General features: G+C 38.9%; 1 protein-coding gene and 1 long non-coding RNA gene across 3 annotated transcripts in view; one reads left to right on the top strand and one right to left on the bottom strand.

Annotated features, from left to right (window-relative positions):
- ADAM9 (ADAM metallopeptidase domain 9) overlaps positions 1–24,626 on the top strand; it is a 145,243-nt gene that overhangs the window by 96,099 nt on the left and 24,518 nt on the right. The window contains exon 17 of one of the 2 annotated variants that reach the window (XR_006596512.1): positions 23,968–24,094. The exons of the other annotated variant lie outside the window; for it this stretch is intronic. The gene's annotated coding sequence lies outside the window, so the exon portion shown is untranslated. The remainder of the gene's footprint in view (positions 1–23,967; positions 24,095–24,626) is intronic. 2 annotated transcript variants of the gene reach the window in all.
- LOC123384840 lies at positions 11,652–14,659 on the bottom strand. Its single transcript, XR_006596514.1, has 3 exons — positions 14,392–14,659; positions 13,212–13,305; positions 11,652–12,688 (listed from the first exon to the last, which is right to left on the bottom strand). It is a non-coding gene; the product is annotated as an uncharacterized LOC123384840 (long non-coding RNA).

Genomic DNA, 24,626 nt, shown 5'->3' with positions numbered 1-24,626 from the left:
GATTTAGTTTTTATTGGTTTTATAATGTATTTTTCTTATCTGGTCATGCAAATACCCTCCCATTCTTTTTTCCTAGTTCTCTTGGCTACTTTTATTTGCTTATAATTCCAGATGAACTTGAGATAATGTTTGTTGAGGTGCAAAAAAAATTAAAATCTAAAAAACTAAAAAATGCTTTGGAATTTTGGTTGGGATGGCATTAAATTTATAAACTTATAATGGGGAAAAGTGACATCATTACATTATTGAGTCTTCTCAAAGTAGAACATGGTATGTGTGTCCATTTTTGAGGGGTCTTCTTTTAAAGATTTACTAATAAAGGTCTTTATGTTTTTTGTTAATTTTATTATTGGGTAGATTTTTATTGTTATTATGAATAGGCCCATTTTCTCCTGTTATATTTTCTGTTTTGTTATATTTCAATTTCTAATTGGTTTTTACTGACAAGAAAAGCTATTTTGTTTGTATTTTTGACTGGGTATTATTGATATTCAGAAAAAAATTCATTTGTATATGTTTATTTTGTTACCGGGCATACACTTAGTGTTACCTATTTCTATTGTCAATTATATTAGAATTTTCTAAGAAAAAGTCATCATCTGCAAATGATAAAAAGTTGATTTTCTTTCTCATATTTACAGTTTGGCTTTATTTTCTTGTGTAATTGCAATGATAGCACTTCCAGAATAATTGTAAATAGTGATAGTGTGCATCTTTGTCTTGACCCTGACGTGAGTGGGAATGCGTTTAGCCTTTCAAGGTTATGTATGATTTTGGCTAATCGCTTGGGGTACATAGTATTTTTCACTTAATGCAGTATCCTTTTCATCCTATTGAATAAGAATAAAAATAAACAGTAGATTTTACATTTTATAAGTAGTTCTTTGACATTAAAATATTAAATATTTAAAAAACATTAGATACTATTAAGATAATCATTTGGAACACCTGGGTGGCTCAGTTGGTTGAGCATCTGACTTCAGCTGAGGTCATGATCTTGCAGTTTGTGAGTTTGAGCCCTGTGTCGGGCTCTGTGCTGACAGCTTAGAGCCTGGAGCCTTTTTTGGATTTTCTGTGTCCTTCTCTCTCTCTGCTGTTCCCCAACTTGTGCTCTCTATCTCTCTTTCTCAAAAATAAATAAATAAAAACATTAAAAAAAATAATCATTATTTACCTTTGACCTATTGATATGTGCTGGGTTATATCAATAAATTCCCTAACATTAAATTATTTTTGCATTCCTGGAGCACACACTGGTAACATTAAATTTTTCTTTAGATATATTCCCGGATTCTATGTGTTGGTGAATTTACTTTTGTGTTTCTGAAACTGTCTACTTTTGATGTTTTTTGAATTTATGAACTTTTACTCTGTAGATTGTAGTCAGTACTCTTAAGTCCCACAAAAAACTCAGATAATATTGAATTAAAGTATAACAGGATTAATTGATTTAAACCAAAGAATCAAATAAAGAGCTTTGGAACCCAGAATCTCAAATAATGTTTCTATGATCTTTGCTTCTCCCTTTTGGCTCCCCGTCCCTCCCTTGCCCCATCTTATTGAGATATAATTAACATTTAATATGCTATATGTTTAAGGTGTACAGTGTGATGATTTGATACATGTATATATTGTGAAATGACTACTACAGTAAGGTTAGTTAACACTTCTATAACCTCCCATAAATATAATTTTTTTTCTTTTTTTTTTGGTGGTACAATATTTAAGATTTACTCTCTTGGTAACTTTCAAGTGTATAATATTGTTAACTACAATCATCAGGCTGACTATTAGATACCCAGAACTTGCTCATCTTTTAACTGGAGATTTGTACTATTGGATCAACATCTCCCCATTTTTCCTATGAGTGAGGCTTCACCCCCCCCTTTTTTTTAAAGACTCCACATATATGTGAGATCATATGGTATTTGTCTGTCTTTGTCAGACTTTCTTCACTTAGAATAATGTCCCCAAAGTCCATGCATGTTGTTGCAAATGACAGGATTGGTCGTTCAGGAGTGTGTTGTTTACTTTCCACATTTTTTGTGAATTTTACACATTCCTCCTGTTACTAATTTCTAGTTTCAAACCATTGTGATTGGAAAAGATACTAGATATGATTTCAGTCTTCTTAAATATGTTGTCTTGCTTTGTGGCCCAACATAAATTGTATCCTGTAGAATGTTCTGTGTGTGCCTCAGAAGAGTATGTATTCTGCTGCTGTTGCATGGCTGTTCTGTTTATGTCTGTTAGATCCATTTTGGTCTATAAAGTTCTTTAGATCCGCTGTTTCCTTATTAAATTTCTGTCTGGGGGCACCTGGGTGGCTCAGTTGGCTAAGCATTCATATCTTGATTTTGGCTGAGGTCACGATCTCATGGTTTGTGAGATTGAGCCCCTGTGTTGGCTGTGCACTGAGAGTGTGGAGCCTGCTTGGGATTCTCTTCCTCTCTGCCTGCCCTCCCCAGCTGCTCACATATTCACACATGCTCTCTCTCAAAATAAATAAAAAGAAGTTTCTGTCTGGATGACCTATCCAATGTTGAAAGTGGGGTATTGAAGTCTACTACTAGTATTGTATTGCTGTCTGTTTCTCCCTTTACTTTTGTCACTATTTGGTTTAAATATTTAAATGCTCCAGTGGAAGGTACATAAATACTTAAAATTATTACATCGATGAATTGTCTCCTTTATCCCCATTTCATGGCCTTCTTTGTCTCTTGCAACCAATTCTGACTAAGTCTATTATATGTGATATAAATATAGCCGTTCCTGCTCTTTTGGTTACCATTGGCATAGAATATGTTTTTCTGTCCCTTCATTTTCAACCTGTGTGTCCTTAACACTATAAGTGAGCCTCTTTTAGGCAGCATATTGTTGGATATGTATATATTTTTAAGTCTATTCAGCCACTTTGTGTCTTTTGATATGGGGCTTTAGTTCATTTCTATTTAAAGTAATTATTGATAGCTAAGGACTCATTGCCATTTCATTGTTTGTTGACTGTTTTTAGTTCTTTTGTTCCTTTTTTCCTTTCTTACTATCTTCTTTCATGATTTATTTATTTATTTATTTTTAGAGTATGCTTTAATTCTTTTGTGTGTTCTACTATGTTTCTTCTTTTGTGGTTAGTGTGAGGCTTATATAAAACATTTTGTAGATATAACAGTCTATTTTAAGCTGATAATAACTTACCTTCAATTGCATACACAAGTACACTTTTACTTCTCATATTTTAAACTATTGTGTCATACTTAGCACCTTTTTATATTGTGCATCCATTAATAAGTTACTAGTTATTCTTATTTAAGTTTTTTTTACTAGAGATAGAGTGATTTACACAGCACCATTAAAATAGTAAGGTATTCTTTTTTTTTACTTTATTTATTTATTTAAATCACATATATATATATATATATATATATATATATATATATATATATAATTTAATGTCAAATTGGTTTCCATACAATACCCAGTGCTCATCCCAACAGGTGCCCTCCTCAATGTCCATCACCCACTTTCCCCTCCCCCCCACCCCCCATCAACCCTCAGATTGTTCTCAGTATTTAAGAGTCTCTTATGGTTTGCCGCCTTCCCTCTCTGTAACTTCCACACCGCCCCTTTCCCTCCCCCCTGGTCTTCTGTTGAGTTTCTCAGAATCCACATAAGAGTGAAAACATATGGTATCTGTCTTTCTCTGTATGACTTACTTCACTTAGCATGACACTCTCCAGTTCCATCCACGTTGCTACAGAAGGGCATATTTCATTCTTTCTCAATGCCATGTAGTATTCCATTGTGTATATAAACCATAATTTCTTTATCCATTCATCAGATGATGGACATTTAGGCTCTTTCCATAATTTGGCTATTGTTGAAAGTGCTGCTATAAACATTGGGGTACAAGTGCCCCTAGGCATCAGCACTCCTGTATCCCTTGGGTAAATTCCTAGTAGTGCTACTGCTGGGTCATAGGGTAGATCTATTTTTTATTTTTTGAGGAACCTCCACACTGTTTTCCATAGCGGCTGCACCAGTTTGCATTCCCACCAACAGTGTAAGAGGGTTCCTGTTTCTCCACATCCTCTCCAAACATCTATAGTCTCCTGATTTGTTCATTTTAGCCACTCTGACTGGTGTGAGGTGGTATCTCAGTGTGGTTTTGATTTGTATTTCCCTGATGAGGAGTGATGTTGAGCATCTTTTCATGTGCTGGTTGGCCATCTGGATGTCTTCTTTAGAAAAGTGTCTATTCATGTCCCCTGCTCATTTCTTCACTGGATTTTTTGTCTTTTGGGTGTGGAGTTTGGTGAGTTCTTTATAGATTTTGGATACTAGCCCTTTATCTGATATGTCATTTGCAAATATCTTTTTTCCCATTCCGTTGGTTGCCTTTTAGTTTTGTTGATTGTTTCCTTTGCAGTGCAAAAGCTTTTTATATCTTCATGAGGTCCCAATAGTTCATTTTTGCTTTAAATTCCCTTGCCTTTGGAGATGTGTCGAGTAAGAAATTGCTGCGGCTGAGGTCAGAGAGGTTTTTTCCTGCTTTCTCCTCTAGGGTTTTGATGGTTTCCTGTCTCACATTTAGGTCCTTCATCCAATTTGAGTTTATCTTTGTGAGTGGTGTAAGAAAGTAGTCTGGTTTCATCCTTCTGCATGTTGCTATCCAATTCTCCCAGCACCATTTGTAAAAGAGACTGTCTTTTTTCCATTGGATATTCTTTCCTGCTTTGTCAAAGATTAGTTGGCCATACATTTATGGGTCCAATTCTGGAGTCTCTATTCTATTCTGGAGTCTATGATAGTGTCTGTTTTTGTGCCAGTACCATGCTATCTTGATGATTACAGCTTTGTAGTAGAGGCTTAAGTCTGGGATTGTGATGCCTCCCGCTTCGGTCTTCTTCAATATTACTTTGGCTATTCGGGGTCTTTTGTGGTTCCATACAAATTTTAGGATTGCTTGTTCTAGCTTCGAGAAGAATGCTGGTGCAATTTTGATTGGGACTGCATTGAATGTGTAGATGGCTTTGGGTAGTGTTGACATTTTAACAGTATTTATTCTTCCAATCTATGAGCATGGAATTTGTATCTTCTTCGATTTCTTTCATAAGCTTTCTTTAGTTTTCAGCATACAGATCTTTTACATCTTTGGTTAGGTTTATTCCTAGGTATTTTATGATTCTTGGTGCAATTGTGAATGGGATCAGCTTCTTTGTATTTCTGTCACTTCATTATTGGTGTATAAAAATGCAACTGATTTCTGTACATTAATTTTGTATCCTGCGACTTTGCTGAATTCATGTATCAGTTCTAGCAGACTTTTGGTGGAATCTATGGGGTTTCCCATGTAGAGTATCATGCCATCTGCAAAAAGTGAAAGCTTGACTTCATCTTTGCCAATTTTGATGCCTTTGATTTCCTTTTGTTGTCTGATTGCTGATGCTAGAACATCCAACACTATGTTAAACAACAGCAGTGAGAGTGTACATCCTTGTCGTGCTCCTGATCTCAGGGGAAAGCACTGTTTTTCCCCATTGAGGATGATATTACTTGTGGGCTTTTCATAAATGGCTTTTATGATGTTTAAGTATGTTTCTTCTATCTGGACTTTCTCAAGGGTTTTTATTAAGAAAGGATGCTGAATTTTGTCAAATGCTTTTTCTGCATTGATTGACAGGATCATATGGTTCTTATCTTTTCTTTTATTAATGTGATGTATCACGTTGATTGATTTGCGAATGTTGAACCAGCCCTGCATCCCAGGAATGAATCCCACTTGATCATGGTGAATAATTCTTTTTATTTGCTGTTGAATTCAATTTGCTAGTATCTTGTTGAGAATTTTTGCATCCATATTCATCAGGGATATTGGCCTGTAGTTCTCTTTTTTTGCTGGGGCTTTGTCTGGTTTGGGGATCAAGGTAATGCTGGCTTCATAGAATGAGTCTGGAAGTTTTCCTTCTCTTTCTATTTTTTGGAACAGCTTTAGAAGGATAGGTGTTATTTCTGCTTTAAATGTCTGGTAGAATTCCCCAGGGAAGCCATCTGGTCCAGGACTCTTATTTGTTGGGAGATTTTTAATAACTGATTCAATTTCTTCACTAGTTAGGGGTCTGTTCAAATATTCTATTTCTTCCTGTTTGAGTTTTGGAAGTGTGTGGGTGTTTAGGAATTTGTCCATTTCTTCCAGGTTGTCGAGTTTGTTGGCATATACTTTTTCATAGTATTCCCTGATAAATGCTTGTATTTCTGAGGGATTGGTTGTAATAATTCCATTTTCATTCGTGATTTTATCTATTTGGGTCCTCTCTCTGTTTTCTTTTTGAGAAGCCTGGCTAAAGGTTTATCAATTTTGTTTATATTTTCAAAAAAACAACTCTTGGTTTCATTGATCTGCTCTACTCTTTTTTTAGATTCTATATTTTTTATTTCTGCTCTGATCTTTATTATTTCTCTTCTTCTGCTGGGTTTGGGGTATCTTTGCTGTTCTGCTTCTATTTCCTTTAGGTGTGCTGTTAGATTTTGTATTGGGGATTTTTCTTGTTTCTTGAGATAGGCCTAGACTGCAATGTATTTTCCTCTCAGGACTGCCTTCGCTGCATCCCAAAGCATTTGGATTGGTGTATTTTCATTTTCATTTGTTTCCATATATTTTTAAATTTCTTCTCTAATTGCCTGGTTGACCCATTCATTCTTTAGTAGGATGTTCTTCAACCTCCATGCTTTTGGAGGGTTTCCAGACTTTTCCTGTGGTTGATTTCAAGTTTCATGGCATTGTGATCTGAAAGTGTGCCTATGTTCTCAATTCTTTTATACTTATTAAGGGCTGTTTTGTGACTCAGTATGTGATCTATCTTGGAGACTATTCCATGTGCACTTGAGAAGAAAGTATATTCTGTGGCTTTGGGTTGCAGAGTTCTAAATGTATCTGTCAAATCCATCTGATCCCATGTATCATTCAGGGCCCTTGTTTCTTTATTTATCCTCTGTCTAGGTGTTCTATCCATTGTTGTAAGTGGAGTATTAGACTCTCCTGCAATTACCACATTCTTATCAGTAAGGTTGCTTATGTTTGTGATTAATTGTTTTATATATTTGGGGGCTGCCAAATCCGGTGCATAGACGTTTATAATTGTTAGCTCTTCTTGATGAAGAGACCCTGTAATTATTATATAATGCCCTTCTTCATCTCTTGTTACAGCCTTTAATTTAATGTCCAGTTTGTCTGATTTATGTATGGCTACTCCAACTTTCTTTTGACTTCCAGTAGCATGATAGATCTCTATCCTCTTACTTTCAATCTGAAGGTGTCTTCAGGTCTAAAATGAGTCTCTTGTAGACAGCAAATAGATGGGTCTTGTTTTTTTTTTTTTTTTTTATTCATTCTGATACCCTATGTCTTTTGGTTGGAGCATTTAGTCCTTTTACATTCAGTGTTATTATTGAAAGATAGGGGTTTAGAGTCATTGCGATATCTGTAAGTTTCATGCTTGTAGTAATGTCTCTGGTACTTTGTGGTCCTTGAAACATTTCACTCACAGAATCCCCCTTAAGATCTCTTGTAGGGCTGGTTTAGTGGTGATGAATTCCTTCAGTTTTTGTTTGTTTGGGAAAACCTTTATCTTTCCTTTTATTCTGAATGACAGACTTGCTGTGTAAAGGATTCTTGGCTGCACATTTTTCTTGTTCATCTCATTGAAGATGTCCTGCCATTCCTTTCTGGCCTGCCAAGTTTCAGTAGATAGATCTACTATTACCTGTATGTGTCTACCTTTGTATGTTAAGGCCCATTTATTCCTAGCTGCTTTCAGAATTTTCTCTTTATCCTTGTATTTTGCCTGTTTCACTATGACATGTCATACAGAAGATTGATTCAAGTTACGCCTGAAGGGAGTTCTCTGTGCCTCTTGGATTTCAATGCCTGTTTCCTTCCCCAGATTAGGGAAGTTCTCAACTATGATTTGTTCAAGTATACCTTCAGCCCCTTTCTCTCTCTCTTCTTCTTCTGGAATTCCTATGATACAGATATTCTTCCGTTTGATTGCATCACTTAGTTCTCTAATTCTTCCCTCGTACTCCTGGATTTTTTTTTTTTTTATCTGCCTTTTTCTCAGTTTCCTCTTTTTCCATAATTTTATCTTCTAATTCACCTATTCTCTCTTCTGTCTCTTCAATCTGTGCTATGGCCCCCTCCATTTTATTTTGCACTTCATTTATAGCATTTTTTAATTCATCATGACTATTTTTTACTGCCTTGATCTCTGTAGCAAAAGATTCTCTGCTGTCCTCTATGCTCTTTTCAAGCCAAGCAATTACTTTTGTGACTATTATTCTAAATTCTTGTTCAGTCATATTGCTTAAATCGGTTTTGATCAATTCGTTAGCTGTCTCTACTTCCTGGAATTTCGTTTGAGGAGAATTCTTCCGTTTTGTCATTTTGGCTAGTTTTCTGTCCCTTATGTGTTTTAAAAGCTTGTTGTGTGCTCTGGACCTGCGAGCACTGCTGTATTAAAGGAGGGTCATACACTGTCCAGGGCCTGGCCCTTCAGGAGGTGTTTTTTTGGAGAGTGTTACTTGCTCTCTGTTATTGTGACTTTGGTTATTTTATTACCCTACTCGTAGTGATATTTTGGAACCTCCACCAGGTGTGCTTTGATTTGTTCCTTGGAGTAGCCCTGTAAAGGAAAACAGAAACAGGAGACGAAAATACACAAACAAATAACACAAACAAACAAATAAAAACAAAAAATTAAAGTCTAAAACAAAAAACCCCAAAACACTGACTACAAGTAAAGAAGAGGGTGGAGGCAGTGCTAGAAGAGCACATACAAAGAGAAATGATGGGGGAGGGGGGAGAAAAAAATAAACATTGACTAGGCAGAGAGACTAAAAGTGTTAATCCAGAGAGAGAGAAAGGAAAATAAAGAAGGAAGTGGGGAAAATGAAACGAAGATAACGTTACCCAGAGAGAGAAACTATATGGCTTGATTATTCGAGAGACAGAGAGAGAGAGAGAGAGAGAGAGAAAGGAGTGTAAAGAAGGAGGTGTAGAACATGTATCAAGACAATGGATTAAATATGCGTGTTTAGACAGACCAATAACCAGAATTACCAGCCTAGAAGAGGGAAGAGATAAGGAGGAGAAAGTGGGGAGTGGGGAGAATATATCTATACATCCAGAATTGACCTTGAGTTAATCCAGGCAATGCTGCAGCGCTTGTGGGAGGAGCTTTCCGCAGGGTCTGTGAGGCTCTGGTGGATATGTGGTTACCCCGTGCGAAGGGGCGTGGTTTGGTGTAGTCTGGACCCACTTCTACTATGGACCCCTGAACTGATCCCTGAGGCCCCGCCTTGGTGGTGGTGGGGGCAACGGGGGGAGTGGTGATCCCCCAGTCTCTTCTCCATGGACCTGGACCCGGTGGACTCAGTTTGAGTCGTCCTCACTGTGCCACACCATGGGCGCAGACGGGGCGGTCCTTCTGCTCTGCCACCTCCCCTGACCTTGCGCTTGGCTAGGATTCAAAGTCCTCCGTGCGTTCTGGCAGTGGGGAAGCGCCTCTCAGTGTGGCAATATGTGGCCCCAGCTGGCTTTGTGCCACAGCACTTCAGGGAGGACTGCCTTCTGTGGACTGAGCTGCCGCCCTCGCCGCTAGTCCCTGCGGTCGCGGACTCAGGCAGGCTTTGTCTTTTCCCACAGCACTCCAGGGAAATGGCTCCCTTTTCCTCCTGCAGACTGTGCCCTCGGCCCAGCCACGGATCCCGTGGGTGGCAGACATGGACATGGACAGGCTTTGTACTGTTGCACAACCCTCCAGGGAGGGAACCACTTTCTGCAACTGCTGACTGAGCCCCTTACATACCACTGCACCCAGGCCCCTGGTGTGCGAACAGGGAGCTGGCCCCAGGCCGAAGAAAGCCCAGCAGTTAGAGATCGGATCTCTCTCAGTCTCAGTCCCAGGTCTTTCTCCTGTCCAGATATGGTCATACACTTCCCTAGCCGCTCTTTCTCTTCCCTTTGTCTCTCTCCTCTGTGCCCACGTGGCCTTTTTTTTTTTTTTTTTATCTCCCCCAGTTCGCAGTCACCCACCTATCTTTTCTCCAGCTCTCCCATTTTCTTTGGGTAGATTCAGTCTCTTTTCCTCCCAGGCTCTGGTGTTCAAAGTCCTTTGGCTTCTGCACTTCTTTGTTTGAGAGACACGGGGAGTCTCCCCTACTTCTCTACCATGTTGGCCCCAATAGTTAGGTATTCTGAATTTAACTATATATTTACCTTCACCATGAGTTTTATGGTTTTATATATTTTCATATTATTAGTGTCCTTTCATTTCAACTTGAAGAATTCACTTTAAAATTTCTTGTAAGGTAGGGCAAGTGGTGATGAACTGTTAGTTTTTCTTTATCTGGGAATGTCTTTAACTCTCCTTCATATCTGAAGGACAATTTTCCTATGTATAGTATTCCTTGTTGGCAATTTTTTATTGTTGCTGTTTAGCACATTGGATATATAATCCCGATGATTTATTTTGGCTTTCAAAGTTTCTTTAGAGAGATACATCCACAGACAGTCATATGGGGGTTCCTTTGTATGTGATGAATCTTGCTGCTTTCTCTTTCTGCTTTCTAACATGGAGTTCTTTGAGCTTCCTGTACTTGAATGTCCATATTCTCCAAAGATTTGGGAGATTTCAACTATTATTTCTTTAAATTTTTTTTTTTAACATTTGTTTATTTTTGAGAGACAGAGAGATACAGAGCATGAGTGGGGAAGGGGGCAGAGAGAGAGGGAGACACAGAATCCAAAGCAGGCACCAGGCTCTGACCTGTCAGCACAGAGCCTGATGTAGGGCTTGAACTCACTAACTGTGAGATCATGACCTGACCCAAAGTCGGACGCTCATCCGGCTGAGCCACCCAGGCACCCCTTAATTATTATTTCTTTAAATAAACTTTCTTCCATTTTCCTCTTCTGAGGAAATCTTCTGATTTGAATCATATCTTCTGATATGAATGTTTGTTTGCTTGATGGTGTCCCATAATGGTTCACATAGGCTTTCTTCACTCTTTTTCATTCTTTTTTTATTTTTTGTCTCTCTAACTGGCTAATTTCAAACAGTGTTTGAGTTTGCTGATTCTTTCTTCTGGATGAGTAAATGTGTTCTTGAAGCTCTGTATTGAAGTTTTCATTTCTGTTATTGTATTCTTCAGGTCCAGGATTTCTGTTTGGTTCCTTTTAATGGTTTCTACTTCTTTCTTAAACTCATTCTGTTCATTGATTGTTTTTCTGATTTTGTTTAGTAGTCTCTGTTTTCTTTCATTTCATTCAGGTTCTTTATGATGATTATTTTGAATTCTTTGTCAGGTAACCTATAGATATTCATTTCTTTGGGGTCATTTATTTGCACTTTATTAGTTTCCTTTGGTGATGCCATATTTGCCTGATGCTTATGTAGTATTGCATTGGTGGCTATGTATTTGAAGGAATAAACACCTCTTCTAGTCTTTTTTTTTTTTTTTTAATGTTTATTTATTTTTGAGACAGAGAGAGACAGAGCATGAACAGGGGAGGGGCAGAGAGAGAGAGGGAGACACAGAACCTGAAACAGGCTCCAGGCTCTGAGCTGTCAGCACAGAGCCCGACGCGGGGCTCGAACTCACGGAGTGTGAGATCGTGACCTGAGCCGAAGTTGGACGCTTAACCGACCGAGCCACCCAGGCGCCCCTCTTCTAGTCTTTACATACTGGTTTCATCAGGTAAAGACCTCCTGTCTGTTTTCAGTATTGATGGGATTACCTTGGAATTTTAGGCTGGGTTGGAGCTGGTTACAAGTCTGTCTCCACAGTGGGGTCTGTGATTGGTGGGCCTGTTATCAGGAGCTTGGGTGGGCATAAATCGTGACTGGTCTCTGAGTGGATTGAACTTCCTGTAGTAGTACCTTGTTCAGGAGGTAAGGTGGCCTTGAGACAAGGGTCTGCTTCAGAGTCCACAGTTGGGTCTTCAGACACCAGGCCTATTACTAGGTGCATGGACTGGTGTGGCTCCCATCAGATACCTGAGAATACTGCTCTCTGTTCACTGGATGGATCCCTGGGTGGCCAGGATGGGTCCCTAACTGGCTGGATGGGCTGGGAGCTGAATATAGGGCTAGTTCAGGATCTCTTGATGTGTAGACATGAGCATCTGCTCTTGGTTCCCCAAAAGCTGGCAGGACAGCTTGAGGACTGAGGCTTGGAGTTGCTGAAACTGAGTATAGATCCCTTTCAGAATTTTTGGGAATGCAGGAGATTGGTTCCTTGGTTGATGGATCTAGTGGTGGGCTGTGGCTGTGATATGACTGGAGCCAAGTGTAAGGCCCTTCAGGATTTCTGGGGTTACAGCTGGGAGAGTCTCATTTTGGGTCCCTGTGCCAGAAAGTATATTCACAGAGTGCAGTTGTTAGGGATAGAGCCAAGTAGAGTGTCCTTTTAGAAATACTAGGGTTGTAGACAAGAGTGTCCCCCACTGGGGCCCTGGGCCCTTAGGACTGTTGGCAGACTGTGGCTGTGAAGAAGCTAGAACTGCTTTTGGGCCCTTTCAGGATCTCAGGGGGCATAGATGGGAGTTTCTTCTGCCTGATCCCTATGCCTGCAGTCTTCTCTGGGCTCATAGGTGGCTGTCGTCTTGCTGTGTGCTCACATGACCCTTATTCTGTGTGCACATGGAGAGAGAGAGAGAAAGAGAGGGAGAGAGAGAAAGTGAGCACAAACTCTCTGGTTTTCTTTTCTTATAAAGGCACTAATTCCATCAGACCAGGGTTCCACCCTCATGACCTCATCTAACCCTAATTACCTCCCAAAATCTTTATCTCCAAATACTACTATATCAGGGTTAGGGCTTCAGCATATGAATCTTGAGAGAATACAAGCAATGAGTTTATAAAGAGAGCCACTAGGGTAGATTTAAATTAATAAAAGTAGAATAATATTTATTCCTTCCTTATGTCCAGGTAGCTTTTTGCTGTGGGGTTGTATGTTCTGCTCAGTGTGGTAAAGGCTTTAAACCTTTTCCTAAACATTTTCACATTTCAGTTATTTTTGGTATTTGTTTTTGGTCTGGACATATAAGTGAGAGATACTGGTCAGTGTATTAGTCAGGTTTCTCTAGAGAAACAGAACTAATAGGATGTCTGTATATGTGTGTATGTAAGATTTCTTGTATGGAATTAGCTTACATGTTTATGTCGGTTAACAAGTCTTAAGAGCCAATATCTTCAGTAGGCAAGCTGGACACTCAGAAGAGCTGATGGTGTAGTTCCAGTCCAGAGGCTGAGAGAGAGAAAGCGGTTAAGCAAGAATGGAGACCAGGGTATTTAGACTATTTCTTTATGCAACTTACTGTTATCTTCAGGACCTGCTCAGGCTGTACTATGTATCTGCCACTTTCATTTGATGGTGGAATGTTGCTGTGCATGCTAGACTTTAAAGTATGGTGGGTCAGATAACACCCAGTTTATGATGGGTAATTCAGGTGTCATGGTAACCTGGTGGCTTATGGTTAAGTGTTCAGTCTAGTAAGGCCTAAGCTGTATCTGAAAAGGAGAGTAGTTATCTGCAGAGGATGGCAGGGTTTTGTTCCAAAATCCTAAGGGTCTGTAGTGCTGTTTACCTCTAAGGAACTGCCAGAGGCTCCAGACAGCATCCCTATCTGCCACTGACATTTCAAGCACCATTGGATCTAGTGGAGCAAGGGGCCAGTTGGCAGAGCAGTTTCTGTGGCATCCTGGACCTGTTTCAGCCTTCTCTTGCTCTGGTCCATGCTCTATGAGCAGTTTTTCAAGTTACATGGTAAATGGGCTTGAGTAACATGCCCACATTAGGAATGTGTTGCCCCCCAAATTCAGAGGCCCACTAATTGTCTTACTTCTCTTTTGGTTGCCTGATGTAAAAACTTATCTTTCATTTTTGAAGGGAAATCTAGATATGTCCCGCACCACTGATGCCCTAGAAATTTTGCTGAGGTAGAAGACTCCTGAATTTTTGTCTGATTTACTTTCCACTGACATGCAAATGTCTTACCAGTTAGTCTACAGTATTGCTACTTCTTACACACTAGATCCAATCAGATAATGTCATCAATGTAGTGGGCCAGAGTGATATCTTGTGGAAGGAAAAGTTGATTAAGATCCCTGCAAACTAAATTATGATGTAGGACTGGAGAGTTGCTATACCCCTGAGAGAGGACAGTGAAGGTGTATTGCTGGCCTTGCCAGCAAACTGCTTCTGGGGATCCTTATTAACCAGTGTGGAGAAAATAGTATCTGCCTATTCAGTAGCTGCATACCAGGTGCCGGGAGATATGTGAATTTGCTCAAGCAGTAAAACCACAGTAGCTACAGCAGCAATTACACCTACCAGCTGCTTAAGCTTGTAATCTGCTGTTGTTCTCCAAGGTCTGTCTTCTGCACAGGCCAAATAGCTTAGTTGTATTGGAATATCTTTCCAGTCCTTAGTGGTGGTATTGATCTCTGCAGAGACTCCTGGATTGTGGTATTACTTTTGGTGTACTGTTTTCCTAGGAAGTGGCAGTTCTAATGGCTTCCATTTGGCCTTTCCCACCATAATAACCCTGACTCCACAGGTCAGGGAGCCAATGTGGGGATTCTGCTAGCTGTTGATTATGTCTGTTCCAGTCATGCATTCTAGAACTGGGATGGGGTTCAGGGAACTACTGGGCCCACTATGAGGATGACCTGAGCTGAAACTCCATTGATCCCCTGACCTCCATAGCTCCCTACTCTGACTGGTAGGCCACCATGATGTTTTGGGTCTCCTGGAAGCAGTGTCAATTCAGAGCCAGCATCCAGTAGTCCCTGAAAGATCTGATTATTTTCCTTTTCCACAGTGCTCAGTTACCCTGGTAAAAGGCCATAGGTCCTATTGGGGATGGATGGGAGAAAGATTACCAATATAAATTTTTGTTAGTGTATCAGGGTACTGCCTGAACGGGACTCATCCTTTCCTTCAGTTAAAGGCTTCTGGGTCTGTAATATGGCTCAAGTCTGGTAATTGATTGAGGGCCCATGACACCGTTTTGTTCACTTGACCTAGAACTTTCCTGCTTCTACAGATGTAGTAAGAATTTACTGGTAGGCTTCCTCCGTTTTTATTTCTAGGAATACCATGATCAACTAACTAATGCCATAGGTCTGTGCAAGTTGGACTTTTATGATTGCTCCTTTGACTTTGCTATTTATTATGGTAGCCATATCCACCCTGCCTTTGTCATTGAGTGCCACTGCACTTGGCCCTGGCCATTTGGCATTCAGTTACTTCTGTGGCATTTAGGTTTTACAATTCAGTGACTGTAGTTCCTAATATCAAGTGGCCTACAGAGAAGAGTGATGACAGAGCCATTTAGGCCTGCTGGGGTTCCCCACACAAATTTATTTCTCACAGTTATTGTGGAAGGTGTGTCTGCTGGACCTTCCCAGAGTGAGTGAGTGGGTCTGAAATAACCCATTCTTAACATTCCAATCTTAACTAAGCTTTTGAATCATTTCTTTTACCTTAAACCAAGACAGGTCCAGCATTTCCAACTTCCTCAGGATGAGTTAACTTTTGGTCCATGTTTCAGCTAATTAACCAACAAACTGTTAAAGCTCTTAATAAATCCCTGACCTGCAGCATTACATGTAGAATCTCTACTTAGTAGCCCATACATAACAGTAAATTTGGCCTGATCCAACTTTATGTTCCTTCTACCATTATCCCACACCCTTTATATCCATTCTTACACATGTTCCCTGCACTTCTGTCTGGATAAATTAGAAAACTCAAGTAGCTCCCTTTTTTAAAAAAATATTTATTCATTTTTTGAGAGATGGAGACAGAGTGTGAGTGGGGGAGGGGCAGAGAGAGAGGGAAACAGAATCCAAAGCAGGCACCAGGCTCTGAGCTGTCAGGACAGAGCCCAACACGTGGCTTGAACCCACAAACTGTGAGATCATGACCTGAGCCGAAGTCGGATGCTTAACCAACTGAACCATCCATGCACCCTTCAAGTAGCTCTTTTGGTACACCTCCTCACAGGTCATACTTTTAGGGGCCTGCTGAGACTTGAGTCTAGTGATAGGTCCAAAAGCAAAGATGGGCGCCAGGTGGGGGTGAGTCCTGAGGTGAATCAGCATTGTCTTGGAAGGCAACTTCCTCCTTGGAGGCCATTACAATTTCCTCTGGCAATGTAATGCTAATCTCTTTACTTGGGAGTGGAAAGGCCTTTTCTTTTAAGGGTAAGGAAACTGCCTCCACTGGCAAGGAAGACTCATCAGTCTTTAGGGGCTCAACAATTCAGGTTAGACTCTTGTTCATTTGACCTAGAACTTTTCTGCTTCTACAGATATCAGGGTCTTCCCACACATCCCCAAGACAAGTTTTAGGATCACATTCTTTCTCCCTAATGCCCTCATTTTAATGGTAGGTACCCTGCAAGTCTGGGAGGTCCAACTTGTGTTGTAATCTCACCAGTTGAAGGATGAAATTCTGGGTTTGATTTTCAGAGGTCTCAACCCTGTGACTGCAAAAGATTAAGGTCCCCTTCTGGGGACACTTAGAAGCTCTCAGGTTATTTTTGCTGTATTTGAGCTGAGAGTTCAAATTTCTGCGCAATAAGCTCTTTTCATTCCCTACTTTGTCCGGTGATATTAGGAGTAACTACCTGATGTCGTACTTATTAATTTAATAAGAAATGTTTGAAGGTATCATATGCACAATTATGCAGATCCTTGATTCTTATAAATGGTTGATTAGGAATAAACAGTGGTGATATTTTGCATATCTTCCTGTCAGATCATGCTATGGGCTCTCAGTACTCTGTTATTGCAAATAGAGCACTAACATCTTCAAATGTAGTCAGATAAGAGATCCAATTCCAGAGGCCCAGGAACGAATTCAGAAAACTCATCCTTAAAACCTGTTCCTCTAAAACCACTCTTGGTATCATTATCTGCATTAGTCAGGGTTTTCTGGGGAAACAGAACCAATAGGAAGTGTGTGTGTGTGTGTGTGTGTGTGTGTGTGTGTGTGTGTGTATTCATTCATTTATTAATTATAAGAAATTGACTCACACAGTTACAGGGGCTGAGAGGCCCAAGATTTGCAGTTTGCAAGCTGCAGATCCAGGAGAGATGATGGTGCAGTTCTAGCCAGAGTCCAAAGGCTGAGAACCAGGAGAGTTGATGATAGTTCTAGTCTGGAAGCCAGCAGGCTCAATACCCATGAAGAGTCAGTGCTTTAGTTCAAGTCAGGAGGAAGGAAAAACCAGCCTTAGATTGAAGACGGGCAGGCAGGAGTAATTCTTTCTTACTCAGGGGAGGATCAGGCTTTTTGTTCTTTTCTGGCCATCAACTGATAGGACAAGGTCCATCTACATTAGGAAAGCAATCTCCTTTACTCAGTCTATTAATTTAATGACCTAAATCAGTCTATTAATTAATGACCAGTCTAATTAATTTAAATGACCAAAAAAAAGCACCCTCACAGAAATGCTCAGAATAATGTTTCAGTACAGATCATGGGCACTCAGTGTCCCATACAAGTGGACACATAAAGGTAACCATCATAGTTATTACAAGTTAATGAAGTTCAGAGTAAAAATATGTATTGGGAAAAAAAATCTATAAAAAATGGTGGATTATAGTATTCATTTATCTTCTTTGTCTGCCAAAACCTCTCAAAATAGAAAGGAATACATAGGGAATAATTTTTTTTTTTTTAACTTACATCCAAGTTAGTTAGCATATGGCACAACAATGATTTCAGGGGTAGATTCCTTAATGCCCCTGACCCATTTACCCGTCCCCCCTCCCACAACCCCTCCAGTAACCATCTCTTTGTTCCCCATATTTAAGAGTCTCTTATGTTTCGTCCCCCTCCCTGTTTTATATTATTTTTGCTTCCCTTCCCTTGTGTTCATCTGTTCTGTGTCTTAAAGTCCTCATATGAGTGAAGTCATATGATATTTGTCTTTCTCTAATTTTGCTTAGCATAATACCCTCTAGTTCCATCCACGTGGAAATGACAAGATTCCCTTCTTTTTGACTGCCGAGTTATACTCCATTGTATATATATACCACTTCTTTATCCATTCATCCATCGATGGACATTTGGGCGCTTTCCATACTTGGGCTATCGTTGATAGTGCTGCTATAAACATTGGGGTGCATGTGCCCCTTCGAAACAGTGTACCTGTATCCCTTGGATAATACTAGTAGTGCAATTTCTGGGTTGTAGGGTAGGTCTATTTTCAGTTTTTTGAGGAACCTCCATACTGTTTTCCAGAGTGGCTGCACCAGTTTGCATTCCCAAGGAATAAATCTTGAAGTGAGAAATACAGGAGATTTCAACAGTAGCTAAAGATTTTAGCCAGTTATGAAAAACTGAAAGAGGACAGAAAATAGTAGACAGTGGTGGGATCCACAACTTACAGAGCAAACTGATGGGATGTGAACAAGAAGACTGTTTCTTAGGTGGGCAGAACCTGAAACACATCAGTTTGCAGCTCAGATTTGGAAACACTGGTTATAGCTGAGAGTGGGCTGAAGCATGAGACAGAATATGGAGTTACGTTTACTGTAGTCATGGAGAGGCTAGATTGTTGTCCTATCTGTCTGGTTCTCTCATTTGGCCAGCAAAGCTTCAGCAAGCAGTTGCCTATTTCTCCAGGTCGAAGGTGAGAAGATAGGACTTTTGATATATGTATTTGCTCATCCTGTGAGATGCCTGTCTCCCTATCCTAACCATAGTATGCTGTTTCCCTTGTTGCACATGTAACTGAACTATAGAGGAATTCTTACATAAAGTTGGACAGTTTTCAGAGGAAGCGGAGCCCAAAGACTGAGACAGAAAAATGAGAGAAAGATAAAAGCCTGAGAGAATCAATTAAAGATTTTTAAATCCAGCTAATTTAAATCTTTAGAGAAAGAAAGTAGAGAAAGTGGACAATTGTGAAATTACAGAGTACTTGGTGAAGAAAAACCTTAATAGCTTCCAGAGACAAAAACAAAACAAAAGAAAAACAAACCCAAAGCAAACAAAACCAAAAATAGATCACCTATAAAAGAATGAGATTGAAAACTGAATTCTGAAAGACAGGGGAGTAATAGTTTCATGTTCTGAAAGATTCTCAAATTAGAAGTCTGCTGAAGTATCAGCCAAGTGGGAGGGCACAGTAAAAACAATTCAGACATTCAGAGGCTCAGCAAAATTATCTTTTATTTATATTTTCTTAGGAAGTAATCTAATGTAATGTTCTGGCAAATGAGGAAGGAAACCAAAAAAAGAGAAAGAATCGTAATCTAGGACACAGAAGAATGTCAAAGAGAAATTCCAAGATAAACAGTTGTGTACCAGCCAGGCGAATAATCAGTTTATTTGGAGTAAGGGAACCCTGAAGGAAGTTTTCTAGAGAAAGCAGGAACTTGAAATGGCATAATAGCTTTTTTTTTTTTTTTTTCAGTCAGGGATTGAATGTTGATATGACAGAGGCCAATTGTGTAAGAAGAAAGGCAAGTGTTTGCTGTAGTGAAAACAAAGGCTATATAAGAAAGAAAATATACTCTTAGTACTTAGCTTTGAAATCAACAGTGTTTTGTGTTAATTGTTGGCAAGGAATACTTATTCCCCACGTCATTGTTTCCTTGTAGAGGAATTTCAGCACTCCTGGGTTTTGAGTGACTTCAGCAACATGGCTGAATAAGATGTTCCTCATTTGTGCCCCACCCTCCCCTCAACAATAACAATTTGGTATCCATTTATGCACAGAAGTGCCTTTGTGGGAGCTGAGTGATACGGCATCATATGTCAAGGGACCAGGAAGGAGCTTTGCACACTGTGTGTTAGGTAATAGGCATAAAGACTTCGGTGCTGGCTGTGGACTCTGCAGTGGCCTGTTTCTGTCTCTAGCCCTTCTGGGCTGCAGTCTGTAAGTCCCTGGAAAATACTGTCTTAGACAGTCACCCACAAGATGAAAGAACCTTTGTGGAAGTCCAGGTTTCCAGTAGAGAATTTCCAGCACAGTGTTGGAGCAAAAGTATATGAGTTTGGACACATTGGAGAGGGTAAGAGGAACGATTTGACTTTGCCCACATCACTCCTCACCCACAGTGGCACAGCTTAGGGCCAGATAAATGTTTTCAGCCCGTGGTTTATCCCATGAGGGGAATTGAGAGTGGTGAGTGGGCCCCTGGCTTTCCCAGTTGTGGAGGACCCATTCTCTCTTACCTCATCCATAGTATTAACTTGTGAGAGTGGGCATAAGAGACTGGGAGAGTAGCACATTACTCTTGGAGGACATTAAAGGGATGTGATTACTTGTACTATATACTATATAGGAAGATTGAAATAATACCAGGTATCTTTTATGACCACGATGGTGTGAAACTAGGAATCATCAACAAGAGGAAAGCTAAAAAATTCACAAATATGTGGAAATTAATAAGCAACACATTCCTGAAAGCAACCATTGGGCTATCAAAAATATCTTGAAACAAACAAAATGGAAAGACAACAAACTAAAACTTATGTAATGCAGCAAAAGCAGTCCTAAGAAGGAAGTATAAAGCAATAAACATCTACATTAAGAAAATTAAAGATCTTAAACAACATAACTTTACACCTCAAGGAAGTAGAAAATGAAGAGTAAACCAAGCCCAAAGTTAATAAGGGAAGGAAATAACAATGATCAGGGCAGATAAATAAAACAGACATCAGCAACACAATAAAAAAGTTCGAAGAAATAGGAATTGGTTTCTTGAAAATATAAGCAAAACTGACAAACCTTTAGTTAGACTATGGAAAAAGAATATTCACATAAATAAAATCAGAAGCGAGAGAGGAGACATTACAACTGTTACCACAGTAGTACAAAGGTTTATAAGAGACTACTGTGGACAATTTTATGCTAAAAAATTGGATAACCTAGAGTAAACAGATAAATTTCTAGAAACCTACAATCTATTAGGACTAAGTCATGATAAAATAGAAAATCTGAATAGGCCAATAACAAGGAAGGAGATTGAATCAGCAATCAACAATCTCCCAACTTAGAAAAGTTCACAACCAGATGGTTTAACTAGTGAGTTCCACCAAACATTTAAAGAACTAATGCCAGTCCTTCTTAAATTCTTCAAAAAATTGAAGAGAACACTCGGAAACTCATTTTACAAGGTTAGCATTCCTCTGATGTTAAAGCCAGATGAAGATACAGGAAAAAAGGAAAATTACAGTCCAAATCCTTGGATCAATATAGATGCACAAATTTTCAACAAAAATACTAGCAAACTGAATTCAGCAGCACATTAAAAAGATCATATACCATAATCAAGTGGTTTTATCCCTAGAATGCAAGGATGGTTCAATATAAGCAAGTATATAAATGTGATACACCATATTAATGAAATGAAAGATAAAATCATGATCCTCTCAATATATGTAGAAAAGGCATTGACAAAATACGACATACTTTCTTGCTAAAAACCTTTCAACAAATTGAGTATAGGAGGAATGTACCTCTACATAATAAAGGCCATATATGATAAACCCATAGGTTACATCATACTCATTGGCAAAATGTTGACAGCTTTTCACCTGGGATAAGAAATAAGGATGTCTAGTCTTACCACTCTTATTTAACAAGTACTGGAAGTCTTAGCCAGATCATCTGGGCAAGACAAAGAAATAAAAGGCATCCAAATCACAATAGAAAAAGTGACATTGTCTTTGTTTGATATGATATGATCTTTTATTTATTTTTTGATATCATCTTTTAAGTAAAAAGTCCTACAGACTTCCAAAAAAACTGTTAGAACTAATCAATGAATTTGGTAAAGTTGCAGGATACAAGGTCAACATACAGGAATTAGTTGTGTATGTATATCCTAACAGTGAACTAAGTTAAAGAGAAATAAAACCATCCCATTCACCATTGTGTCAAAAAAATAAGGTGCTTATGAATAAATTGAAGCAAGGAGGTGAAAGACCTATCCACTGAGAACTATATGACTATGATGAAACAAATTGAAGAAGACACAAATAAATGGAAGATATCCTGTGTTGGATGGGAAGAATTAGTATTGTTAAAATGCCCATACTATCCAAAGTCATCTGTAGATTCAATGCAATCCAATGGTATTTTTCACAGAAATAGGACAAACAGTCCTAAAAGTTGAATGGAACCACAAGGACTCCAAATAGCCAAAGCAATCATGAGAAAGAGGACCAAAGCTAGAAGCATGAAAGTGCTGATTTTAAACTATATTATAAATCTGTAGTACTCAAAGCAGTATTACACTGGCATAAAAATAGACACACAGATCAGTGGAACTGAATCAAGCCCAGAAAGATCCCCCTTCATATATGATCAACTACTATTTGACAAGGGAACCAAGACTACTCAATTTCCCATTGAGGATACTCTTTTCAGTAAGTGGTAATGGGAAAACTGGATATTCACATGCTATTGAATATTCATTGGTATTGGACCCCTATCTTACAACACTTACAGAAATAACTCAAGATGGATTAAAGACTTAATTAGACTTGAAACTGTAAAACTCCTAGAAGAACACACAGGGAGAAAGCTCCTTGACATTGGTTTTGCAAATGATTTTTTTTTTTAATATGGCATCAAAAGCATAAGCAACAAAAGCAAAAATAATTAAGTGGGACTATATCAAATTAAAAAACCTCTGCACAGTGAAATAAATAGTCAAAAAGTGAAAAAGCAACCTTTGGAATGGGAGACGATATTTGCAAATCATATATCTCATAAGGAATTAATATCCAAAACATGTAAGGAATTCATACAGCTCAATCTAATTTAAAAAAATGTGGAACAGACCTGAGTAGACATTTTTATAAAGAAGACAACAAATGGCCCACAGGTACATGAAGAAAAGTTCAGCATCACTAATCATCAGGAAGATACAAGTCAAAACCACAATGATCTATCACCTCATCCTTGTTACATAGTTCTCATGAAATGTCAAGAGGTAAGTGTTCATGAGGATATGGAAAATACGGAACTCTTGTGCACCATTGGTGGAAATGTAAATTGGTACAGCCACTGTGGAAAATAGTATGGAATTTCCTCAAAAAATTAAAAATAGATCTACCATGTGATCCAGCAATCCCTCTTCTAGGTGTATATCCAAGGGAAATGAAAATAGGATCTTGAGGAGATCTCTGTACTCATATATGTATTGTAGCATTATTTATAATAGCCAGGATATGGAAACAACCTAAGTGTCCATCAGCTGATGAATGAATAAAGAAGATGTGATATATATACACAATGGAATATTATTCAGCCATGAAAAAGAAGGAAATCCTGCCATTTGTGACAATGTGGAGGTATTTTGAAGGTGTTATGCTAAGTGAAAAAAGTCAGATGGAGAAGGACAGATACTCTATGAACTTACTTATATGTGGACTCTAAAAAGCCAAACTAAAAAAATAAAGCAGAATGTTGGTTGCCAGGGGCTGGGGTGGGGAGGTGGTAGGAATGGGAAGATGTTAGTCAAAGGGTATAAACTTTCAGTTAAAAGATGAATAAATTCTGGGAATCTAATATTCAGCATTGTGATTATAGTTAACAACACTGTATTTTATACTTGAAAGTACTAAGAGTGTATCTTAAATGTTCTCCCTACAAAAAAGAAATGGTAATTATGTGGTGTGATGGAAGTGTGAACTAACCTTACTGTGATCAGTTCTCAGAACACAAGTTTATCAAATCAATATGTTGTACATCTTAAAGTTGCACAATATTATACATCAATTATATCCTCCGTAAAGCTGGAAAAAAATAACACTCTCAGCCTCAGTGTGTTCCTCTTTCACACCCAAGGAAAGCAAAGTAACTGATGTAGTTAATGAGTTTGGGAGAAGACACCGGGCATGGGTGCCTCAGTCCCTTCTGTCTTCTCTTTTCAGATCTCCCTGCCTGCAGAGAGGGTACATTCTGGTCTGCTCTGTCAACCATGCAGTAAGATTAGCAGGGCAGGCTCTGCTTCTGTGGGGGGAGGCCTGTGGTTGTCCAGAGCAGCCTGTGATTAGGCAGGTAAGTTTGATTTTGGGGTGCAGTATTAGGAAGCCCATTTTGCTGTTTACTTTAGTCATGTTAAATGCCTTATTGATAATAAAGATGATACCTCAATTTTCAGTTGTCAGCTTCCCCTGTTTTTTTTTTTTTTTTTCTTCACCTAGTTCTGAACTTGCTCAGGGAATAGTGGTATGCAGTGTACTGATGGGATAATATCTGAGTGTTAGTGGTATAAATATGAACCAATATTTACTTTGAGAAGATGAACAAGGGGCGTTTGGGTTCGTGTTATAAAGCTGAATCCTTATTTATCATAAAGGGTGTTATTGATAATGTATAGAATAGATAAGTCAAGAAATAGCATAAAGTAAGCCATGGAGATGAAAAGTACAGCATAGGGAATATAATCAGTAATATTGTAATAATTGCATGTTGACAGATGGTAACTACATGGTGAATTGTAATGTGTATAATTGTCGAATCACTATCTTGAAACCTGAAACTAATATTTTATGTCAACTATACTTCAAGTAAAAAAAAAACAAAGACT

The sequence above is a fragment of the Felis catus genome, chromosome B1, assembly GCF_018350175.1.
Source record: "Felis catus isolate Fca126 chromosome B1, F.catus_Fca126_mat1.0, whole genome shotgun sequence".
Lineage (NCBI taxonomy): Eukaryota > Metazoa > Chordata > Mammalia > Carnivora > Felidae > Felis > Felis catus.
Note: the sequence above shows the minus strand (reverse complement) of the source record. Positions and strands in the feature narration are given on the sequence as shown.